Source organism: Corvus kubaryi, unplaced genomic scaffold (genome assembly GCF_017639235.1).
Source record: "Corvus kubaryi isolate FWS band 111438036 unplaced genomic scaffold, C.kubaryi_AGA036_p1.0 61890, whole genome shotgun sequence".
In the NCBI taxonomy this organism is placed as follows: Eukaryota; Metazoa; Chordata; class Aves; order Passeriformes; family Corvidae; genus Corvus; species Corvus kubaryi.
In genome coordinates this window covers 7,554-15,846 of record NW_024581421.1, presented here as the reverse complement: position 1 = coordinate 15,846, position 8,293 = coordinate 7,554, and the positions used below count along the sequence as shown (strand labels likewise).

Here is an 8,293-nt window from a genome sequence, read left to right as displayed (position 1 = left end):
TGTGAGTGCTGGGTTGGAAAAAAATAACTCGGCCCGGAGGAAACAAAATCGCCTTTGTTTTTCGGGTGCGGCCGCCTGAGCCTGCAGTGCCCTCGTGGGTGAGGCAGGGAGGGCTGGGGGGCTCAGCCTCGCCCCTGCACCCCCAGCCCGCACAGCTCCCCAGGCACGGCCCTGCGGAGCGGGACGGGGGCCAGCAGCACCGAGGGACACACGGCCGGGCTGGGGCCCGAGCCCTTCGCTCGCCTCCCTCACATCCCGAGCCGGCACAAATCCCCACGTGTGGCAGCAGTGCGAACGAGTTTTATTACTCGATAAAACATTTGAAACAAAATAAATGGTTTTGTCAAACACTATATCTCCTCAAATAATAATGCACCGGCTTACAAAGAAAAACAACCGACATTCATATTCTATGGCAAAGGTTTATCTCGCCTCCCAGAGGACAGGGGAGCGGGCATTTCAATTCGGAATTCAGATACTGTATGGGAATACAGTGACTATAGTTCTCAGAGGGTTTGTGCAAATGCCAGCAAAACAAACCCCAAATCAAATTTATTAGCTGGTGGAGATCTCTAACAGTCTTACACAGTGACTGATGAAGCCGTCGGGGAATTCCTTTCAACGTTAAGTGATTTAAAGCCCCTGCAGAAACTTCACTGTCTGGTCCAAAACAGAAAGAGTTCCTCGGTGCCCGGTCCTGCTCCAACAGCAGGACCGGCGTGGCTGTTATCGCCAGCGCGCGTCTCCTTTCGTCTGGAAACCCTGCCAGGAGTCCTCGCATCCCAAGTCCTGCGGAGAGCTATAAAGGCAGGAAGTGCAAATTAATTGAGAGCTGCAGCCCGCGTCCTAAAGGGCCCGTCTGCATTTTGGTGGCAAGGCCGGGACGCTCCCTTCTGCCCCGAGCGTGCTTCCAGAAAACGATCCGGATGGCACCCCCCGCCCTGGATCAGCCACTGAACACCCGCAGCCTGCTCGGCACGGGGCACAGCCCCAGGTTTTGGACTCCACCACAGCACCGGGTGCCGGGACTGGGCTGGCTGTGCCCCGGGAGCGCACCACCAGGGCGGCAGCCGGGCTCCCGCTCCGGGAGGGAAGGGGAGGGGGGATGCCCTTCCTGAGGACGCGGCGGGCAGAGGAAGGTGAAGGCACAGGCGGCGCCCCCGGAGCATCCACAGCGCTCGGCCCGGGGCAGCTCCCGCAGAAGCGTTCTTAAAAGCAACCCCAGAAAGGCACAGCTCTAATTGCCAGGCTTTTGTCGTGCGCCCTCATCGGCCGGGTCGTTTGCGTTTTAGCTGCTAAAATATCAGGGGGACGCTCTTTAATCAATCACCGCAGCTTACAAAGCCCTAAGTGAGAGAATATTTTTTGATTGTCTCTGCTTGTATCTAAACATCTCACAAACCCGTCAGCCAGTTCTTCATTTCAATTAAGGCAGTGCTGATCGTTAGCTAACTCATAAGGACCAATTTTCTGTCACAACTATTTCCTAATTAAATTCAAAACAGAGATTTCTAACCCAGATGGTCAGCGATGCTACAGATTTGTTTAAATTTGGTATCACAGTAACAAACTACTAATTAGGGTTTGTAAATACACCAATTCCCTTATGACTTAGTTGTTAGTAATGCATACAACCGGTTTATTAAAGCACTAATTGTGTCTGGCTTTACTTGGGCCTAACACATAATCCACTTATCACATACTGGTACCAACTCATTTTGAAGGGATTATGAATGAAATCATAAATGAGGTCTCGCATCCCTTTCCCGGTACGGTTAATAAAGGTTTGGTGTCCTATTTAGAAGACACGTTTCGATTTTCCGCCCCCGACGTGGAGCGGCCCCGCAGTGACGCTGGTGCTCCGTTCTCCAAAGGGTGTTCCCACAAAAAAAACTTCTGGATGCCACCCCCACGCCCAAAAAGACGTTTCCACCCCAGCTCCAGCCCCGCTGGGCAGCAAATCATCCCAGCAGCCAGGCTCCTGGAAAGCAGCTCTGGAGATTCCCAGAGAAAGCACTGAATTGTTTATTTCCCGCTGAAGTCAGGCTCAGCCCCTCCACAGGCACGGGGGGCTCACGGGACCCCCACCGCCCCCCTCCCTGCCCCGTCCCTTTGCCTGGAGACCCTCACCAGCCTCGACTGCCTCCTTGTCAAGGGACGGAGGACACCGAGCCTGGATTCCCTCTGGAAAAGACCCGGTCTTTGAGGGAAGGCTTTGTTCCGAGGCCCCGAACGGGCGATGATGCCCCACAGCTGGGGCATCAACGCCCCTCGCTGCCGCGGCTTTATCGAGAGTGCACAAAGTAGGAAATAAATGATAGATAACTGTGAATTGCAAGGTTATGTAAACACGGAGGGGGTTTCAGAAGAATCCTATTAAACCATAAAGAAAAGCACGGATGGTTTATCACATCACTAAGACCCAAGAATGCATTAATAAATAGAAGAATAGATAACGAACCGTGGAGTACAAGGCTAAACTATCCGCTATTGTGAGGACCCTGTGACAGTAGAAACAATGGAGGGGAAGAAAAAGCTTTGTTGGTCTGTCACCAGAACCTTGTAATGTATCTTTTATGGCCCATTTTTAATGAATTCACAGCACCTATCAGTTATTCTCTGCCCAAATCCCTCATTTTCCTCCCTCTTGAATGCAAATTCCCATGCTGCACTCTGCCTTCACCATGACTTCCCCCGTTAAACGCAGGCCTTCTCTGGGTTCCGAAGGCCTCTCGGCCACGGTGACAACAGGTTTCTGCCTTCCTGTTTCCAAAGGGTTTGCAGGATGGCAACAAAAGCGGGGTTTAATGCGAAGCAGCGCTACCTCTGAGCCTTGCTGCATCCTTCGCTTCTTCTGTGACAGGAGGGTGAATGTGCAGACAGGTCTAATTCAGCCCAGAGTGACAGTGATGCCCAGACCCCAGACATGCCTGCAAGGGGAAAAAGAAAAACAAAAAAACTCCAAACACATGAAAGCTGCTGCTGCTCTTGCTGTTCTCTAGCCCTCTGCAAGTAACACCGAGAATTGTTGGAGGGGACTTAATATTGATCCAAGAGATAGTACCCTCTTTGTGGACGCTACCGAGACTTGCTAACAGTTTATTTTCACTGCACTGAGGGGCTTTTATCGTTCAGTGAGGACCCGGGACACATTTACTGTAGATTACTTTTATTTTTACTACAGCGTCCTTAGGTACGGAGCGCTGAGGAGACGGGGCTGACCGCGACACGCTCCGCAGCAAAACCCCGCGGTCCTGCCTCCACCAGAATCCAAAATCCCGATCAACTTCTATAAAAAAAAATCCCAAAGGCTTTGTGCTGCTGCACCGACACCCTGCAGGAGTGCAGCCTCGGCAAGGCTGGCAGAGGCAGCAAGAGGGTCCATGTTAAAAACGGGGAACCCGGCACAGCACCACGGATGCCCAGAAACCTCGAAGCTCTTTCGGTGGCAACCCCCACCTGAAGCGGGTCCCCAAGGAGCCCACACTGGGCCCAGTTTGAGGCTCGTGCTGGGAACCACTCCGACCTCCTTACCCCTCTCACACCCAGAGGATGCCGCAGGTAGGTGGGAGAGGCCAGGCAGCTGCTGCCTTTCCTCACTCTGAGAAAAGGGAATCAAAGAGACCCGACTGAACCCCGAGCAGTGGCCAGGAACCTGGGTTTGCCTTTTTCCGGACTATCCACGCTCGAGCTCCCAGCAGCTTTCGGCACCTGTCCCACCAGCGCATCCCTTCAAGCTCACGGGGTGTCCTGCAGGACAGCCACACCGCAGGGTCCCTTGTCCCCAGGGACAGGACATGGGGCCATCTCGTCTCTCCCTCGCTGGGTGCCAGAGACGAGGCACGGGCAGGGAGACGGCTGCCCTCCCTCTCCTCAGCCTGGAGCCTCTCTCCCGACCATGAGGAGGAGCAGAGAGCAGGCGGCTGCTCTCCCAGGAACACACTTCAGGCCGGCGAGGAGTACAGCCGAGTGCTCAACAGGCTCTGGAAATAAGTGGAAGTCAAATAAGTTTGCCACTCTTTGTCCCCCTTTCAATATCTAGCTTTGATCAAAATCCTTGGATACTCAAGTGGTTGTTGACTTAATGTAGTAATGAGACATAGCCTTAAGTGAGGCCATTTCCGTGCCCATTCAGGCTCTCTGAGAGCAAGGGATGCAGGAGGAAAAGCCTCTCCTGGTCTCTGGGAGCTGCAGCAGAACCCAGAGCAGAGGCCTGGCTCTGGCTCCCAGGACATGCAGCACGAGGGTCTGGCGGCCACAGCCGCACGAGGCGCGCTCAACAGCTCATTTCGCGCAACAGAGCCTCGCTAGCACGGCGCTGGGTGACACCAAGAAATCCACTGAAAACACCCCCTCCGAAAGCTGCACTGGGTGGCCAAGGCTATTCTGGGAGGCAGAGCACGCCCCAGTGCCCAGCGAGGGCACCTCCCAGTGCCGCTGCCAGGGCCATGCCCGCTGCTCCGAGAGGTGACCTGCACACAGTGGCCCTTCGCTCGTGTCCCTCGCTAGGCCACCGAGCCAAAGCGCCGAACTCCAGCGGGGCCCGGGCACCATTGTGTCACCACTGCCTCCCCCTGCACTGGGGAGCACCGGGGAAGAAGGTGGCCCCATCCCAAGGACACGGACTGGATGACCTTAAGGGCCCTTTCCGGCTGAAAGGGTTCTGTGATTCCCTAGGCAGGCTATTGACCTGAGCAGGGCAGGAGGGAGGGAGGGAAGAGCCCAGGCGCCTGGATAAGCACAGCGAGCCCCGAGAAAAGTAAAAATTCTCCAAGTGACGGGGAGCAGCTCAGCCAATTAGGATTTTAATTCCCCTCGTTATGCACAGCCAGTCAATAAATTCTGCACCAAGCAGCTGCTCTAGTTCTTAAGCCCATTAAGCCCTACATCTGATAGGCGGGCGGGAGGGGCTGCCGGGGGGCACAGACGGCGCGCTCCTCGAGATGTGAAACATTTCCTCTTGTGCATCTGGGGCACCCCACCCAGCCCCGCTGCGAACGGGTGTTTTATGGAGGTGGCGAGCAGGAATTTATACAGATACCCTGCCAGAGACACGCACCCCACACACGGAGAGAATAAACAGGTGCCCGCCAGACGAGATGCGCTCAGGGAGAGCCGGTGCCGTGACAGAGCCGGAGAGCAGAGCTGGAGGGGAGAGTCTGGGATGAGCAACAGGATTTGGGGGTCTGAAACGGAGGGAGACGAGCCCAAAGAGCCGGGCAAGCAGCCGAGAGCGAAGAAAAGCAGGATCAGAGATGCCAGGAGGAAGAAAACTCACGGAGTGGTACGGCAAGGCCGGAGAGGGCTGGCTCTGATGCAGGAGGAGGCCAGGAGCCACAACAGCTCCAACAGCAGCAATTCCTGGAGTGAAGGGGCAGATGGCCGGAGCGGAGGTACCCCCCCACCAGCTGCAGAGAGATGAAAGGCAGGAGAGAAAAGGGAATACACGGGGAGTGGGAAAGCCTTTGGCAGCCAAGACGGTTTTGCTTGTTAATTGGCAACAAGCTAACACACTAATTACAAAGTTACTGGATGGTCAGGAAAAACATTGGCAGCAGAGCAATTTGCGTTCCTCCGGAGACCGAACAGACCCTGCTCTAGGAATGCTGCCTCTGCCCACCCACACCCAGGATCGGAGCGCCCCAAGGCCTCGGAGCCAGGCAAAACACGAACAGCGATTAAAAATCATCCTGCCTTCAGCTGAGTTCTTGCTCATCTCAGGCTAGTGTGAAAGATTAATTGCAGGACGTGTGCATCCAGCCAAAATTCATCCTCTTTTCATCCCTCAGACACAAATTTGAAAAAAGGCTGCCCACTGCAAATTCCATGCCTGCTGCACAGCGGGAAAACACCAGGCCTGCAAGGGGCCACCCTCCCCATCAGCTCCACGGGGCACTGGAGGAGAGAGCGGTGACGAGCCCCCGAGCTTCAGTCGAGGCAAGGGGTACAAAGGAAAGCTTGCCCGATTCCGTGAGCACACCGGCTGCAAAGAGCCCGCTCCTCTAACCCTCCCTAGCCTCAAAACGTAATTTCCTCACTTGGAAGGCTGGCTGCAGCCATTCGCATCTCAGCCCCGGCCAAAGCCCAGTCTGTCTCTGCAAAGGCTGTTCCCGGGCTGGAAGCCCAGCACGGGTTTTCCCATGCAGGAAGTTGCGGCTCTCGAGGCCCGGCACACGGCTCCCGACGACGGGCAGGGACACGGCGCTGCCTGGGATCCCAGCGCCAGGCTGGGGCCCAGGGGCACTGGCCAGCCACAGCAAAGCCCCCAGGACTTCCCCCTGCTGTATCCCAGATCCAGCACAGCCTCCTCTGCCCCCCCAAACCTGCCGGCAGCCAAGGGCAGACACGGCAAAGCTCCAGACATCTGTTGGGCCACTGCTGTCAGCAGTGCCCTCCATTGACCTCAAAGGGAAGAACATTTCCCCTGAACTTCCCGACAGCTGGAAAGCCGGGATTTGGATTCAAGATCTTCTTCCAGGAAGGAGCTCGTGGGCTCAGAAGCTCCACTATTAGGAAGAAATTCTTCCCCTTGAGGGTGGTGAGGCAGTGGCACGGTTTTCCCAAAGAAGCTCCGCGTGTTTATTGCAACTCCCACAAACAGCACTAGCAAGCTTGCTAATAATGCCAGACATCAGCAGCGGCTGCTGCTGGCAAATTAATTAGAAGCGGCATCACTGTGCTCTGATTAGTTGCCACCCCTCCACCTTGTAGACTGAGACAGATTTTGTCACCGGCTCGTGTTTCAAACGCCACTAGAAGCCCACTTGAGCACGCCCATCCAGAGAGGGGGACCTGCAGTGCTGGGCACGTGCTCAGAACTGGGAGAAAGTGTCTTTAAAACCTCCAGGGCTTGTCAAGGCCAGTCTATTCAAGGTAATTAATCTGTCATTTTAAGAGCATTATGTATCTCCTCCACAAATCAGCTGACAACACGGGGCTGCTGCTGCAGAAGCATCTCGGTGTTGCCGGCCCCAGGAACACGAGGCTCGGGGCTCGGCCTTTCCCCTCCCAAAGCATGGAACCAGCTGGAAATTCATGACTGTATGGATCGGCCTCTCTCCCTTGCCTGCTGGGGTTCACACTCAAGGCTCTCCATTTCCTCACAAGTGTGGGCACCAGGAACTAAGCAAAAGCTCTGATTGCAAAGATCACTGACCACTCCAAATCCAAAGAGTGCGCCTCAAAGGCCTGTAGCTGTGGTGACCGGAGCCAATAGTCCAGATCTGGAACCGCAGACACTGCAGCCCTCACCGCCTCAGCTGCGGCAGCGACACAGAGGCGAGCGCAGAAATCTTTCCATCGCTTCTGACTACCCAAGTTAATAGTTCAGCAGGAAATCGGGTTCCTGGGGGCCACTAGCATTAATTATTCCGCCACGTCCCGCCCCTGAGGGGCGACTGAAGACGCTGTGACACACCCAGGGATGATGCACTGATGTACCCGCCTGTCCACGGTCCGCCTGCAGCGGGGAGAATTTTAATCGATCGGAACCAGAACACCCCTTCAAGGTTCTCAGGGAACAGGCAGCAAACCCTGCCGAGGACAGGTCAGAGGCTCGCTACACTCGTGGTACGATCCCCGGGCGGGCGCTGCCGCACCAAATGGAGACCAAAAGCAACAATAGCCTGTAATCAAGGATTATCTGCGTAACAGTTCTCCTGAAGGATGTTTGTGCAGGTGAGCGAGGAGTAAAGCATTGTTCCATCAAACGGTAATTTCCTTGTATCTCAGAGAACGAATCCCACTCGCTCGCTGGGGTATAATTCAATTAAAGGGGAGAACCCTACGCGAGGGAATGAAATCTATCGGTTTGACTGCCACGCTGCAAATCACACCATGCAAGAAAATGGCATTTGGTCCTGACACCGTGATTTATTTCCTACTCAGTATCTTATAATTCTTACAAGATAAGCCAAGACGAGAAATTATCGTGTGGACATGGGGGTCATGCCTGATCCTCTCTATTTTCTGCAGGACTGTGTGTTTCAGCCTCACCCTTGAGGAGGCCAGTAAAGCAAATGGTAATATTTTACAGAGGCCAAGCAACCCTTGCTCTGCACCCGCGGCCGGCTCGGGCAGCGCAGGCCCTCTCCGTGGGCTCGGAGGAGATCACTGGGGCTGCCCCAAGCCAGCTGTCCCGCCCGGATGAGGCCCCAGCAAGGGAGCCCTGCCAAGGGGAGGCTCCACGTCTGCCAGCCTGTAGGGACGCTGCCCGTGCCCCGGCCATGCCCAGCCCGCCTCGCCTGCCCACATTCTTCTCTCCTCCCTTGGCACCAGCCTGTAGGGAACCTCG

The 8,293-nt window shown here is 55.4% G+C and overlaps 1 long non-coding RNA gene across 1 annotated transcript; it reads right to left on the bottom strand.

The window, feature by feature from the left end:
* Positions 1–284: 284 nt before the first annotated feature.
* On the bottom strand, positions 285–3,220 carry LOC121672403. Its single transcript, XR_006018862.1, has 2 exons — positions 2,825–3,220; positions 285–799 (listed from the first exon to the last, which is right to left on the bottom strand). It is a non-coding gene; the product is annotated as an uncharacterized LOC121672403 (long non-coding RNA).
* Between the last annotated feature and the right edge of the window lie 5,073 nt (positions 3,221–8,293).